The 14111-nt window shown below is 37.2% G+C and overlaps 2 long non-coding RNA genes across 2 annotated transcripts in view; both read left to right on the forward strand.

Moving 5' to 3' along the window:
• Positions 1 to 14111, forward strand: part of LOC136246420 (uncharacterized) — a 423931-nt gene that overhangs the window by 383488 nt on the left and 26332 nt on the right. The window lies entirely within an intron of this gene.
• The window catches only part of LOC136246419 (uncharacterized), a 28398-nt gene that overhangs the window by 3608 nt on the left and 10679 nt on the right, over positions 1 to 14111 (forward strand). Inside the window, exon 2 of the long non-coding RNA XR_010696408.1 lies at positions 10108 to 10148. This is a non-coding gene — a long non-coding RNA (uncharacterized lncRNA). The remainder of the gene's footprint in view (positions 1 to 10107; positions 10149 to 14111) is intronic.

A 14111-nucleotide genomic window follows, 5' to 3' on the forward strand; every position in this document is an offset into this window, starting at 1 on the left:
GTGTGCTGCTTTTCTTGACCTTTGTAAAGCATTTGACTCCCTTGACCACTGTTTACTATTGGAAAGCATCAACAAATCTTGGTGTTACACCTTCTGTACTATCTTGGTTTCAAAACTATTTAACTGATAGAGATCATAGGTGCTGTTATAAGTCTTCAGAATGGAAAGAAATGAAAGGTGGGATTCCTCAAGGCAATGTACTGGGACCATTGTTATTCTTGATATATATGAATGATCTACCTTTACAGGTTACTGATATGGGCCAGTATGTTGATGATACAAGATTTATTTGTAGTGGAACTACTCCTTCCATTACAGCAGCTATCATGAACACACAGTTACATCTGATACATAACTGTATCTGTAAAATGAGATTAAACTGGCAAAATGTGTCACGTAGTTCAAATTTGGTTCTAAAAAGTTTTCATCATATCAGTAGTAGATAATTCTAACCTGAAATCAGTACATAAACCAAAGTACTTATGTGTGTTGTTTTTGACTGTATGTTATCATGAACCTACCATGTATCTCAAGTTTGTAAGAAAATGTCATACTATCATTTTAGTTGTCACAAACATTGTCTGAATGCTGACCTACTATATGTAGTTACTGTTAGATGTATTAGTCTTATCTCACTTGTATTATGTCCTTCCTGTGAGGGGTCCTCCACTTTGTCAGCAGTCCTTGTATTGGCTGGAACGTATACAAAACAGGACAGTGTGGTTGTGCAAGCAACTATCTAATGTACATACTTATGTATCCCAGTACTGACCATAACAGTCCTCTTGTCTAATGTTTCACCAATATCAACAAGTCAAATGTATTCCTTTGTTACCTTTGATTCAGTTGATCACTGCCATTCTCAGTATAATACTAGGACAAATGATCATTTCACTGATTCACAGAGGCTACACCTTCAGGTTTACTGCTTCTCACTGGTGGCATACGATACCATCTTCCTTCCATCTTACTATCAAAGACCTCCATTACCAATGATCCTGCCATGATAATATCATGCTTATCTACTTAATGACTTGTAATAATTAGCTTGTGTTTGTAGTCTGTTTTGTAATTGTATTTTATATACATAGTATGTCCAGTTGTTCTCACTTGTAGCTTTATATTTGTTCAGCTAATATCTGTACTGTATATCTTTAGTGTAGTTGTATGTTGTTACTCTTGCAAGGAAGATTGGCCCTGGCTGATTACATGGAGTTTAAACTATAATAAGTCAAATTGATATGAAATACTTTAGTACAACAACCAGCTGAGAGAAGAAAGAATGTTTACAGCTGAAATATCAATGTTAATGGTCTAATAATAATAATAATAATTGATTGACATTTTACTGACAAATAATATGACCTAATTGTGATAAAACTGTTGACGTATGCAGATCAATAGATTGTGAGATATGTAAATAATTATAAACATTTCAATTTTAGCGAAGTAAAAAACTACGAGTTTGAAATTTAGACCACCCAACCATTGTCTTTAGCCCACAGCAAACTAGTTATTGATATAACCATGATTTTCCATGATAGTATCTGTAACACAGGCATACCATTATGTGTGTTAGGAGGGCAATTCCCTATATGCCTAAATACCAGCTCTAAAGATTACAGTACCTGTAATATTCTATTTGAAAAGATTACATCTAGACAGCTCTCCAAAGTGTCTATGCCTCTAGTATCTTGCCAGTGACAGTTCAAGGAGCCAGAGCATTCCCAGTGACTGGCACACATCTCTATAAATCCACTCATGAAAAGCAGTCCAAATAACTCAGTGGTATGGCTGTGGTGTGAATGTGTAGTGTATTGGTATGGCCATCCATTCATGGTGAAAAGTCAAGTTCAATTGTGTGTTGTGTGGATCAAAGATTTTAATCACAATTTATATTATGTTATATCATTATCTTGAGGATAATATTCATTTAATATTCATTTATCTTGAGGATAAATCAGTACATAAACAACAGTACTTGTGTGTGTTGTTTTTGACTGTATGTTATCATGAACCTACCATGTATCTCAAGTTTGTAAGAAAATGTCATACTATCATTTTAGTTGTCACAAACATTATCCGAATGCTGACCTGCTCATATCAAAAGATTTTGTACAGAACGCAAGACACTTCAATCTCCGTGACATTTCTGGATTTTTTTTGCTACACAAGAATGGCTACCAGGTCACACCGTTTCATCCCTAAGAGAGATTATCGTGAATTACGTAGCTGTGCCGAGTAGGTCTATAGTATCATGTCCGTTGTCATTTAGTAAAAGCAATGGAAGAAGTGATGACAGTTCATCCGAGAAACTTACTGTTTGAGAGTAATAGAAGCCGATAGTGAACGTGGCCATGTTAAAGTTCGATACACAGGCTATGGAGCTGAGTGGGATGAATGGAGGTCTCTTGACTATATTGTGGAGCTGCATAATAGAAATTCGTCTAGTTCAGATGAAGCTACTACTACCACCCCAGTACCATCTGAAGGTCGGTTTTGTTTTTATAATGAACTGAGGAACAACATAAAGTCAATGTTGGTCGCCAAGAGGAAGGATGACCCAGTTTGCACCATAGTCATGACTTTTGACAAGGTTTATTTTGTATGACTTATAAGGCGTGGTGTAAAGACCAATGGGAGGCGAAATAGAGATGTGTACCAGTTGAGCAGCTTGTCAAAGCTGGATGATGTCTTGGGAGAAAGGTGGTATGTACACAGGCTTAATGCTAATGGAGACTTTTGTTATGTCCAGCCAAACACAGTGAAACACTACTTTAAAAATGCAAAACAAAAGGTTGACTATCAGATGCAAGCAGATAGGTTACCACTCAAGTATGTATTTGGTGGGAATTCTCAACTTGTCTTTCATTTCATCCGTGGTGATGGTACTATAGCAGACTGGGATCATGTACTTAAGTCATGCCAGTGACTTCATAATTTTGACTTAATTGTATTACAACTGTACAAGTGATAATATAAAACATGTAATACTGTATGTACAATCAAGCACTATCATTGTTTTGGGAACATGTTCGATGGTTGTGATTAGACTGTTGACATATTCCACATAACTGAACTCTTTTTGAACGAATGCAATCGGGATTAAAGGTTAGTTCTTCAATGTGATTTAGTTTAAGCAGAAGTTGATGTAAGGAACTGATGTCACGATGGTTTGTAGATCTAAAGTAACTTTTTGTTATGTTGTCATTTAATTTTTCTAACCCTTGTTGACTAAATGGGGTGATGCTCCATAAAGCTTCAGAAATTCAGGGATGTGACTTACTAACACATGTAGGTATGGAGTAACATTCTCAGTCTGGTAAACGGAGGTAAAAAGTGACATCCACTGAATCAAATCATGTTTAAGATTGCTTAACTGAGTACTAGTTAAAGTTGTGGGTAATTGAAGTGTTTTGTAAATGTTGTAAAATTGTTCCCAAATCTTTTTTTACATCAGTAACTTTTGGCAAATTTGGAAATAAATCACTGAAGTCAATATTGTTGAATGCTCAAACTTTCTCAGGGCCAGTTAAGTCCCTCCATTTCAATACTTTAGACTCCTTATCTTGATACGTGTGAAAGGATACTTTGCAATCCTCATTCAAAAACTTGATGTACTTGTCAAAATGTAATGTATTTTTATTGATGCCATCTAGACGTCTCAACTCCACAATAAGCAAATTAGTCAGAATATCTGACACCCTCAGAAATAAATATAATATATCGGGAACCACATAGTCTATCGGTATGGATGGAAATAAAGACTGCCGAATACAACCACACTTTTCTTCATTGTGCTTTTTTGTTTTATGCAATAATGAACCTTTTGCTGATACTTGCAATTGTCCTAGCTCCGTCATCCTAATTTTGCACAGACCAAACTTTAGTCATATCATGTCTGTCTTCGGAGGGACACTTACACCATATGCAAGAAAATCTGGTGTTAGCAGCTTCAATACCTGTGGTTATGGCTAAGTATTTTAAATCTGCGGTAAAGACCCATTCAATTGCAAATTGATGAGCACCTACTTTTATTGACTATGTCTGTTGAATTTCATCTGAAATTTTCACTAAAGATTCTGCTAAAGTGTCATAATTTTCTGTTGTATTTAGAATTGCAACAGTGCGATTTCCACTGGGGAAAATTGGAGAAGCAACTTCTCTAAGAATTGTAAATGCAATTACAACACAATGCATACTTTGACTGACGCGAGTGCCATCACCTGTGATTTTTACTCGAACAACTGAATTTTCTGTAAATGAATGGTCACTTTCTACCAAGTGAGAAGTCACCTTACATATCCGTTTTCTTATGGACTGTTGGACTCCCAAACCTCTTCCTGGTGTAGGGCAGATGGAGCTCTTCTTATCTAGTTTCTTAGCTTCTTTGATAATAGAGCTAGAGCTTGGAAGAGAGGGATTTGCCATGGTATGTCTCATTAGAAATTTTGTACCGTTCAGAGTGTCATCTGTACAACGCTATTTTCAGTCGCTTCTTTTTCTTTAACCACCTGAGTTGCTTTTCCATTTCTGTCAACAGTCATAGTTTCTCCAGTGGTCTTATTCATGAAGCTTACTTTAGTAGGTGTAAAATGATTATCTTCTGCAAATGACAGTGCTGCCTTTACATCATTGGTAAACTGTTTCTTATTTACTCTTTTGTACTGAGGGGTATACTCTTCCCAGCTTTTGTAATTTTAGGAGTACGAGTGTCTCCACTCCGAACTATTTTTGCTGCAAGCTTTTTGTTAGATTTTCTAACACATTTTAATTCATTTGAAATATCCTTTAATTTATGATTGGCTTCTTTGAATTTATCATTGGCTTCTTTGAATTTATCATTGGCTTCTTTGAATTTATGATTGGCTTCTTTGAATTTATCATTGGCTTCTTTGAATTTATCATTGGCTTCTTTGACTTTTTCTTCTAGTTTGGCAAACTTCTGATGAAATGACTGAGCAACCAGGTGGTCAGGGTTTCGCTTCCTATTGGTTGGAATAATTTCAGTATCCTTTAACTCGAGTAACCATTTTGTTTCTTTCCAATTGTCTAACAATTTAGCATGGCCAGTTTCTCCTACTGATTGAATAGCTTTTCCCATTTTTGCTAATTTAGATGTAAACAAAGCTCTCAACCTGTCTGTTATCATCACATCACAATGGTAATGGTTGAAAAGTTTCACAATCACCCTTTCAATCAATAGTTGCTTATCACTTAACTTCTGCTTACTGCATAATTTTGCCTCAGAATCATCTGATAGGTCACACTGAGGAAGACCATATTTATTTGGATGGCTAATACTGTACAGATAGTGGCTATAAAAAACAAAACAGAGTCATAATAAAGTCACACAAAACAAAATAAATAATTTATAGAACCATTAATATAGCTAGTGCATAGACAATAAGAGGAAACGCCTACTGCCCTAAATAAAATCAGGACTGAGATAAACGCTCTGCAGCAGTTATCTTACGTACAAAACTACCCTGATAAAATTGCCATTGAAGTAGGAACGCTAAAATAACCCACTTACTTGTCAATGTTCAATGAGCAAACTTCTGTGGAGTGTAGCGGACTGTATGTTGACTTACATAACGAAAAAGCAGACATTATCGCTCAGCATAAAGAAAAGTCTTCATAACTAAGATACGCTTCAGACATCAATAGTCGTAATTCCTGCTGTATTTACTGTTAGTCTCATTCGTAACAAAATATTTTCATCAATAAAGGGAGATTGTTGAAACCCACAATTGAAATTTGTATTGTAATGGCTGACACTTGTAACGAGAACTAAGCAAAAAGCGGATATTACAGATACGAGTATTGCTTTTATTCCAATGTACACATGACATAAAGATGTTTGTGAGTTAGTGTCCAGTTGTTTTGTGTAAAAATATATTATACAGAATTTGCTATTTAGTGCCAGAAACGAAAAAACTATTACAGCCTAGGCTTAGGTTGATTTGATTTTTTGTTTAAACTCATGATGTTCGGCATAGCTGTTCTTCCACATCAGAGTACACATGCAAATACACAAGTACAAAACTGAAAAACATACAAGACATGACACATACAAAGCAGTACATTTAAATAATACACAAATTAACTACGTATTATTAGTCATACAATTGGTCTTCGTTAAAGTGACAATAGGAAATAGTGACATTACATTTTACGAATAATAGATGGGAGTGTCCCTTTACATGTAATGTACAAAAGATCTATTTGGGTGTTTTGATATGGCTTCGGGTAAGGGTAGAGGGTGGGGCGACTTAGCAACGCACTAATGGTCTGGACTTGTTTAAAGGACCACTGCTCCACCCAGACGATCTATGCAGAGAGGGTATTATTAAAAGATCAGTACAAGAGTAAAGTATGATAGAATCACATTGATCACTATCTCATTACTTTGTCTGATGTAGTGATTATGTCATCATAATTTTGGGAAGCTATCAGTGCTATAAGTGTGGTTTTGAAAACTGTAAGAAAATGTGCACAGTTCGTTAAATATGAGATACTCTAATAGAGCAGTCAGAAATTCTAACAAGTGCAAAGAAAAATATTGATATGAAATGCAATAATAATTTGTCATGTTGTGCAGTATTTTTGGCATGTGCATTGCACGTTTTAACTAAAATTCTTGAAAATCATCCTATTATGCTGGCATAATGCTTGATGCTTTTGCTAGCCTATTATGCTCGAAATTATGCCGGAATAATTGGCACAAGCCTAATGGACATTTAATCCCTAGTTCAATTATGGGTATAGGGGCTAGCAGACAACCTCCCTTGTTTCACTACTTCTATCCCTAATCAAACCGAAGTTTCTGTTTCCTTATACTGTACTTGTTAATGTAAGTATCTGTTTTGATTACATGTAGGTCTACCAGAATTTCGGCACTGCTAAAAAAACAAAAAACCATAAACAAAAGAGCAGTAAAGGTTTCCAGATTTTTCTTACACTTAAGTATATGTACAAACACTACATTTCATTATAGTTAGAATAACACAAGACAACAGGTTGGTGACCAGGTAATATTCATAACAACATGTTAGGCTAGGTACCAACATTAGTTACCATGGTAAGACACACATACAACAACTAGACAGACCATCGGGTAAGTAGAATTGGGGGGAAAGTGGAAATGACCAATGGAAAATGCTTGACAAAAGCCACCATGATTACATACAGGTTGGATTTGCAGTACAACGCTTCTCTGCAACATTGTCTAATCCTTCTGCTAAAACAATCAAAATACACACACTAATATAGCTCATAAGGTAACTATTTGAAAATCATCAAATAGTTACCTTATGAACGAGATTACTTAGTCTTGCGTGGCCAGATCACCTTTTACTCTATATCATTGGTTGGGAAAAACAATGAAAAAGAGAGGTCTGGCCAAGCGCATGAAGCGAGACTATATAGAAACTACTATGGGTGGAAACATAACAGACCAACAGGGTGGATTATACATCCCGTACAAACACATCATAAACACTTACTACACATGCTCACTGATAATTTCTTTTGGTATCGCTCCTGCTCTCTCCTGTTCACCTTGCTCATGGTTCACTTCCAGACCCGAGACCTCGCCCGAGACCTATCCATACTTTCCGGATATTACCTACACCAGTCTCGTGATTTGCCTTAGGTAGTCCTCGTCGGTCTTCGGGTCCTCGTCAATAGCTGATAATCACTCTATAACAGGTGTTTGTGTGTGTTGTGTAGTATATTATGATGAAGTGTTGATTCTTGTTCGTGTTGTGTCCTCGGGTAAGGAAGGGTAGAGGGTGGGGCGACTTAGCAATGTACAAATGGTCCGGACTTGTTTAAAGGACCACTGTTCCATCCAGACGATCTATGCAGAGAGGAAAGCTGGAAAAGATCAGTGCAAGAGTAAAGTATAATAGAATCACATTGATCACTATATCATTACTTTGTGACAAATATTCTGATGTAGTGAAACTGTCAGTGCTACAAGTGTGGTTTTGAAAACTGTAAGAAAATGTGCATAGTTCATTAAATATGAGATACTCTAATAGAGGGGTCAAAAATTCTAATAAGTGAAAAGAAAAAAATTTGGGGATCATAGGAGTGTACCTGAAGATAGCATAAGTGACCGATTATCAAATGAGATTTATACTTTACTTTTCATAAATGTCTCCAGGAAAGCAGTATTAACCTCAAATTTTCACCAGGAGGTAGCACCTTTCTCATAGAATATCTCACGTAAGTTTGAGCCGATTAGAGTCCATGTTACAAGTGGATTTCTGCATTCCGTATAATACGAAGTATTGAACATTGCTACCTAATATCGAATGACCGTTAATTTCCGTTGATCAATTATCAAACATTTTGCACCTTCTCTACTCTGGTACCCTCAGTGAAACCTACACACTCTTAATTATTATATCAACGTGTTAACTGAAGTACCATGGTACTGTAACTGAAGTATAGTTTTGATACAAACATGCACATGTGAGTTACAACAGCGAATCGTTTATAGTGTTAAAGATATACAGTAAAAAGTCAGCACACTATGAACAATAACACAGCCTTATCATCCTTGTTTACAACAACCCCTTCTGTACAGTCTTTGTGGATACATCTTTCACTCGGAAAAATGATAAATAGTTGGCAATTCTGCTGCCAAAGTCACACTCGAGTTTTAGTTCTTTCATGACAATTCCTGTGTTCTTTTTCTTCATTTCTTCATCGGTAAGCTCATGGACTACACTATTGGAATCCTCCATATAACACCTTACGAGTATGTGGAATAATATTGTAACTTCCAAATACATTACATAATTTAATGTTTGATAATAGGTACCGTTCGATAATAGGTCACTATACTGGTGGACATTTAATCCCCAATTTAGTCGTGATTGAAGAAGGGACTAAATGTCCACTAGTATATCGTCAGGTGTAGGCGACTCCATGCACTTGTTTCATTGCTTTTAAATCTTAAAATTCCTAATTTTTCCTTATATTATATACTTGTTTGTTGTTTGTTTACCTTTTTGTACAATAATTATACCAGCGCATAACACATTAAAAGACTTTACACCAGACTTGGTTTATCTGAATGGGCACACCAACTTCAGTTACTGAAAAGTGGCAAGTGGCCAGTATAATTCATTTTTAGCTACAGGTATGTTCAACCCTTTAAACAACGTTACAAATGAAGAACCATATGAGAGGTACCTCTACAATCAATCCAGTCACTACAGAAAATACAGATGATTCCTGTTACAAACTTAGAGATGTTATCACTTGCTGAATCAACACCTTGAGCTGTCAACAAAGAAAAATAGGACACAAAGGAGGAGAGAAAGTTAGTCCATGATGGATACATTGTATGTACTGTGGTATCACAGTTAGGCTGAAGTGATGTCTAACAGTAACTGACTGATACTACCTGACTGACATACTACCTGACTGACATACTTACTGATACCTTCACACAAGCATAACTTAATAACACCTATATATGACTAATTGACTATGGGCTTGATTTTGTCAGTCATGTAGTAGAAATTCCTCTAAATGAAAGAAACTCATATAGCTACACTGTACCTAATGGAGGCATTTCAAGTAGTATTAAAGGAACTTTTGTGTTTGATTATACTTACTGTATACTGCCAAGGTGTCATGAAGGTATTGTGAGGCTGGTTTACGGGTTGTTGTTTTTTTGAGACTCCGTGATCCTTAATATACAGTACTGGTAAACAGTCACACCAGTTAAACTACTCTACTAGGATGATCCTTAATATATAGTACTACTGAATTGCATGATAAACAATCACACTAGTTAACTGCTCTACTAGAACAGTCTGGTAGAATGTGAGAGCATGATTGCTAAATTATTTAACCAATCACTGCTTCGGCAACTTTAGTAACCACATGATGACATAAATCAAAACACAGAAATTTAAATGTGTGTGTTCTGTTACTGACTCCATTGGAAAGATACTGTATCTATGAATATATTCATCCCTATTACAGGTAGCTTATAAATTTCCTGATTCATGTGATCATGTGATCCACAATAGATAACTGTGTAAATATTACAACATGTTGTATTGTGTTATGTTGTTACAGAGGATAGTGATATGGCTGAAAAGAAGAGGAAACCTACTTTTGTGAGTATACACTTATTATACCTGTATTGTGCATTGTGTTATATAAATGTCAAACCTACAATGTGTGGTTGATGTATTAGTGTGTGAAATAATGTTTGGACAATGGACAATTACTGGCCAATTACACTCGTTGTCAGGCCATATTTTGTCAGGAAATAATGTCTTTATAAGTTGAGTGTGAGTGAGATATTGGCCAAGGAGGGACACCAAACATAGAGGTATTGGCATATAATTTGTGCTGTTTCCTTGTGGTGACCAAAAAGCCATTCCTAGGGTAAACTGTGAGGTTAACAGTTTACTATGTTGTACCAGCCTACTTGTCTCAGTTATGTACCTGTATTGTAGTAGTAAAATGTACGTACTTATAACCTGTTAGCCATTATTACCTTTTACTTGTGGTTTTCACCTGTACATCTAGAATGAACTAGACATCACTGCATCTCTTACACTTTTGACCTTAGTGATAAACCTCAATAATAAGGCCACTTTGTTTTATAGCTACACTAGCATTGGTACCTGCCTTACATGTAGGACCATCTCCACATGTGTTAATGCTGGACACAGACACCAAGCATTTAGCATTGGTACCTGCCTTACATGCAGGACCATCTCCACATGTGTTAATGCTGGACACAGAGACCAAGCATTTAGCATTGGTACCTGCCTTACATGCAGGACCATCTCCACATGTGTTAATGCTGGACACAGACACCAAGCATTTAGCATTGGTACCTGCCTTACATACAGGACCATCTCCACATGTGTTAATGCTGGACACAGACACCAAGCATTTAGCATTGGTACTTGCCTTACATGCAGGACCATCTCCACATGTGTTAATGCTGGACACAGAGACCAAGCATTAAACACTAGCACTGCTCATGTAGGTATGTACCATATATGGTAATGTTACTTTTAAAGAACTTGTCACCCCTCAAGGTAGGTAAAAACAGTGTACCCAGGGACCAAGGACCCGGGAACCTGCGGGAATCCAACTCTTCTTGGAATTTTATACACTTCACAACAATCTATACTTGTACTAGGACAAGTAGTCTTGCATGGACAATCCACTTTTTCCCCATCATTGTGTCTCCCTTGATGTTTATACCAATTAGAAATTACAAGCTCCTCTGGAAAAGTGTATGAAGCTGACTGCACTTTATATAGGCCACTTGCCTACATGAGCATACGTACTAGTCTATTATGCTGCCTAGCTACTAGAATAATTTAGAAGCATTGTGCAAAATGTATGAAGTCTGGTTTTCGAGCTGCTGGAACTTGCTTAGTTTGGCTTAGCTAGTAATCGCTATTTACATAGAATATTTGTTTGCACAATATTTCTAAACTTTAGTAGCTAGGTGACATAATAGACTAGCATGCTCATTGTGCAGCAGGTGAATGGTTTGTGAATGCAGTCAGCTTCAGACACTCTTTCATAGGGGTAGGTAAAAACAGTGGACCCATTGACCCAACTCCCTGACCAGGGGACCCAGGGACCCAACTCTTCTTGGAATTTTATACCCTTCACAAAATTCTATATTTATACTAGGTACCTTTGCAAGTAGACTTGCATGACTAATCCACTTTTTCCCCCATCACGGTATCTCACACAATGTCTCACGCGATGTTTAAACCATTATAAGCACCTCTGAAAAAAAGGTGTCTGAGGCTGACATTTATAGGCCACTCGCCTGCTGCACAATGAGCACACTAGTCTATTATGTTGACTCAATACTAAAATTTAGAAACATTGTGCAAATGTACCACCATGTAGGCGTAATGTATTTCACGGACTGGACTCGCGGACTGGACTCGCGGACTGGACTCGCGGACTGGACTCGCGGACTGGACTCACGCACTGAGCTCGAAAGAGTTTTTAAACAATAATCCAGACATTATCCATCTCTTGCAACACTGAAGACACGACTATCGAGCTACAACTGCTAATACTGCTCTTCCTTACAAGTACAAGTGAACAAACTAGCGCATGCACTAATTAATTAGAATACACTTACAATGCACGAGTACTAGCAGTGATAAAACGTGATAGAGGCTGTTGTTGTAGCTTAGATATTTTTCCTTTGTTGCTCCAGTACTTAGGACTAGTGTTAGGGCTGTAGTGATGAGCCAGTTTATTTGCATAGCCCCATCACCTCACCGGGTGGTGCCATCTACAGCTACCCTGCTAAGAATTGTTACTGACTCATCTCTACAACCCTAGCACTAGTGCCAAAACAATAAAGGAAAACATCTATGCTACAACAATAGCCTCTATCACGCTTTATCACTGCCAGTACTCGTGTATCGTAAGTGTATTCTAATTAATTAGTGCATGCGCTAGTTTGTAGACTTGTAAGGAAGAGCAGTATCAGCAGTTGTAGCTCGCTAGCGGAGTCTCCAGTGTTGCAAGAGATGGATAATGTCTGGATTATTGTTTAAAAACTGTTTCCAGCTCAGTGCGTGAGTCCAGTCCGCGAGTCCAGTCCGTGAGTCCAGTCCGCGAAATACATTAGGCCCATGATGTATGAAGTCTGGTTGAATGTCGAGCTGTTGGACTGAAACTTACTTAGCTAGTAATCGCTATTTCCCGTGAATATTTGTTTGCACAATGTTTCTAAATTTTAATAACGAGTCGAAATAATAGATTAGTATGCTCATTATGCAGCAAGTGAGTGGCGTACAGTTTCAGACACTTTTTTCAGAGGCATTTATAACTTCTAATTGGTTTAAACATAGTGTGAGATGCCGTGACAAGGGAAAAAGTGGATTAGTCATGCAAGTCTATACTTGCAAAGGTACCTAGTATAAGTATAGAATATTGTGAAGGGTATAAATTCCAAGCAGAGTTAGGTCCTTGGGTTCCCGGGTCCTTGGTCCCTGGGTCCACTGTTTTTACCTACCCATTTCATAGGCGCTTATAATTTTTGGTGCAAACATCATGCGAGACACTCTGATGGGGGGAAAAGTGGATTGACAATGCAAGATCACTTGTAGAGCCGGGTACCTATAGGACCCGGGGACCAAGGACCAGGGGACCTGCACGAATCCAACTCTTCTTGGAATTTTATATACTTCACAATGTTCTATACTTACATTGTATTAGTCCTACTGTTTTTACCTACCCCATCCTGCATACTGAAATTAATGATGTAAAGCAACAGAGTTATTTGTCTGTGGTTTTGACAGGAATGTAGCTCATTTATGGGGTGAGTCTTGGCTACCAGTGCCTTCAACGTGCTGTAAAGAACAAATAAAAGCTTTGGCACCTGCTGTACATGTAGGGACAACAAATGTGACATTATTAGTATTTCTATATTGCTGTGTAGCATACATGTTGATAGTGCTATGAACATAATCCTTATGTCATCCATATAGTGACATAATGAACATGCAGGGTTAGTTGAACTACATGCAAGCTAAGGCCATTACAGGTGGTGTGCACACATAACACGGTTTCTATCTCTGCATGAAATTTACCTTACTGTCAACAAAAAGAAAGAAATGAACTTGTGCATAATTTAAAGGACATGACTAAAATGCAGAGCAGACTGGGAAAACAGACTCATAAATGAACAGGGAAAACTTACTCCAAACATCTGTTTACCACTCCTGAACAATATCAGATGCTGCAGTGACTGTAAATAAACCTCTGAACATTGTCTTGAAACTTGTATAAGCCGATATTAAGTAGAGCTATACCAACAATCGGATCAGCCAAAATATCGGCCACCGATATGGCATTTTTTTACCAATCGGTATAGAACAATATCAAGACCGATATCGCTACCGATATTTATACAGCAATAGTTCGTATATAAACGGATTATAATATTAATTTTCTACGTTATTCATGTGGTTGTTCAGTGGCAGTGGCTTATTTTCACCCTACAGCAAGCGCTACGTTACGAGAAGCCATGCAATTCTATTGTTTGTTGCTGGAAAGTTTATCAGTCTTAAACAAAG

The sequence above is a fragment of the Dysidea avara genome, chromosome 2 (genome assembly GCF_963678975.1).
Source record: "Dysidea avara chromosome 2, odDysAvar1.4, whole genome shotgun sequence".
In the NCBI taxonomy this organism is placed as follows: domain Eukaryota; kingdom Metazoa; phylum Porifera; class Demospongiae; order Dictyoceratida; family Dysideidae; genus Dysidea; species Dysidea avara.